This window comes from Oncorhynchus keta, chromosome 15 (assembly GCF_023373465.1).
Source record: "Oncorhynchus keta strain PuntledgeMale-10-30-2019 chromosome 15, Oket_V2, whole genome shotgun sequence".
In the NCBI taxonomy this organism is placed as follows: Eukaryota; Metazoa; Chordata; class Actinopteri; order Salmoniformes; family Salmonidae; genus Oncorhynchus; species Oncorhynchus keta.
This window is the reverse complement of record NC_068435.1, coordinates 19646414-19648647: the sequence shown is the minus strand read 5'-3', so window position 1 is coordinate 19648647 and position 2234 is coordinate 19646414.

Here is a 2234-nt window from a genome sequence, read left to right as displayed (position 1 = left end):
CTTTGAATCAATCAATGATCTCCTTACATTTACATTACATTCAAGTCATTTAGCAGACGCTCTTATCCAGAGCGACTTACAAATTGGTGCATTCACCTTATGACATCCAGTAGAACAGTCACTTTACAATAGTGCATCTAAATCTTAAAGGGGGGGGGGTGAGAAGGATTACTTACCCTATCCTAGGTATTCCTTAAAGAGGTGGGGTTTCAGGTGTCTCCGGAAGGTGGTGATTGACTCCGCTGTCCTGGCGTCGTGAGGGAGTTTGTTCCACCATTGGGGGGCCAGAGCAGCGAACAGTTTTGACTGGGCTGAGCGGGAACTGTACTTCCTCAGTGGTAGGGAGGCGAGCAGGCCAGAGGTGGATGAACGCAGTGCCCTTCTTTGGGTGTAGGGCCTGATCAGAGCCTGGAGGTACTGAGGTGCCGTTCCCCTCACAGCTCCGTAGGCAAGCACCATGGTCTTGTAGCGGATGCGAGCTTCAACTGGAAGCCAGTGGAGAGAGCGGAGGAGCGGGGTGACGTGCGAGAACTTGGGAAGGTTGAACACCAGACGGGCTGCGGCGTTCTGGATGAGTTGTAGGGGTTTAATGGCACAGGCAGGGAGCCCAGCCAACAGCGAGTTGCAGTAATCCAGACGGGAAATGACAAGTGCCTGGATTAGGACCTGCGCCGCTTCCTGTGTGAGGCAGGGTCGTACTCTGCGGATGTTGTAGAGCATGAACCTACAGGAACGGGCCACCGCCTTGATGTTAGTTGAGAACGACAGGGTGTTGTCCAGGATCACGCCAAGGTTCTTAGCGCTCTGGGAGGAGGACACAATGGAGTTGTCAACCGTGATGGCGAGATCATGGAACGGGCAGTCCTTCCCCGGGAGGAAGAGCAGCTCCGTCTTGCCGAGGTTCAGCTTGAGGTGGTGATCCGTCATCCACACTGATATGTCTGCCAGACATGCAGAGATGCGATTCGCCACCTGGTCATCAGAAGGGGGAAAGGAGAAGATTAATTGTGTGTCGTCTGCATAGCAATGATAGGAGAGACCATGTGAGGTTATGACAGAGCCAAGTGACTTGGTGTATAGCGAGAATAGGAGAGGGCCTAGAACAGAGCCCTGGGGGACACCAGTGGTGAGAGTGCGTGGTGAGGAGACAGATTCTCGCCACGCCACCTGGTAGGAGCGACCTGTCGGGTAGGACGCAATCCAAGCGTGGGCCGCGCCGGAGATGCCCAACTCGGAGAGGGTGGAGAGGAGGATCTGATGGTTCACAGTATCGAAGGCAGCCGATAGGTCTAGAAGGATGAGAGCAGAGGAGAGAGAGAGTTAGCTTTAGCGGTCCGGAGCACCTCTGTGATACAGAGAAGAGCAGTCTCAGTTGAATGACTAGTCTTGAAACCTGACTGATTTGGATCAAGAAGGTCATTCAGAGAGAGAGATAGCGGGAGAGCTGGCCAAGGACGGCACGTTCAAGAGTTTTGGAGAGAAAAGAAAGAAGGGATACTGGTCTGTAGTTGTTGACATCGGAGGGATCGAGTGTAGGTTTTTTCAGAAGGGGTGCAACTCTCGCTCTCTTGAAGACGGAAGGGACGTAGCCAGCGGTCAGGGATGAGTTGATGAGCGAGGTGAGGTAGGGGAGAAGGTCTCCGGAAATGGTCTGGAGAAGAGAGGAGGGGATAGGGTCAAGCGGGCAGGTTGTTGGGCGGCCGGCCGTCACAAGACGCAAGATTTCATCTGGAGAGAGAGGGGAGAAAGAGGTCAGAGCACAGGGTAGGGCAGTGTGAGCAGAACCAGCGGTGCCGTTTGACTTAGCAAACGAGGATCGGATGTCGTCGACCTTCTTTTCAAAATGGTTGACGAAGTCATCTGCAGAGAGGGAGGAGGGGGGGGGGAGGATTCAGGAGGGAGGAGAAGGTGGCAAAGAACTTCCTAGGGTTAGAGGCAGATGCTTGGAATTTAGAGTGGTAGAAAATGGCTTTAGCAGCAGAGACAGAGGAGGAAAATGTAGAGAGGAGGGAGTGAAAGGATGCCAGGTCCGCAGGGAGGCGAGTTTTCCTCCACTTCCGCTCGGCTGCCCGGAGCCCTGTTCTGTGAGTTCGCAATGAGTCGTCGAGCCACGGGGCGGGAGGGGAGGACCGAGCCGACCTGGAGGATAGGGGACATAGAGAGTCAAAGGATGCAGAAAGGGAGGAGAGGAGGGTTGAGGAGGCAGAATCAGGAGATAGGTTGGAGAAGGTTTG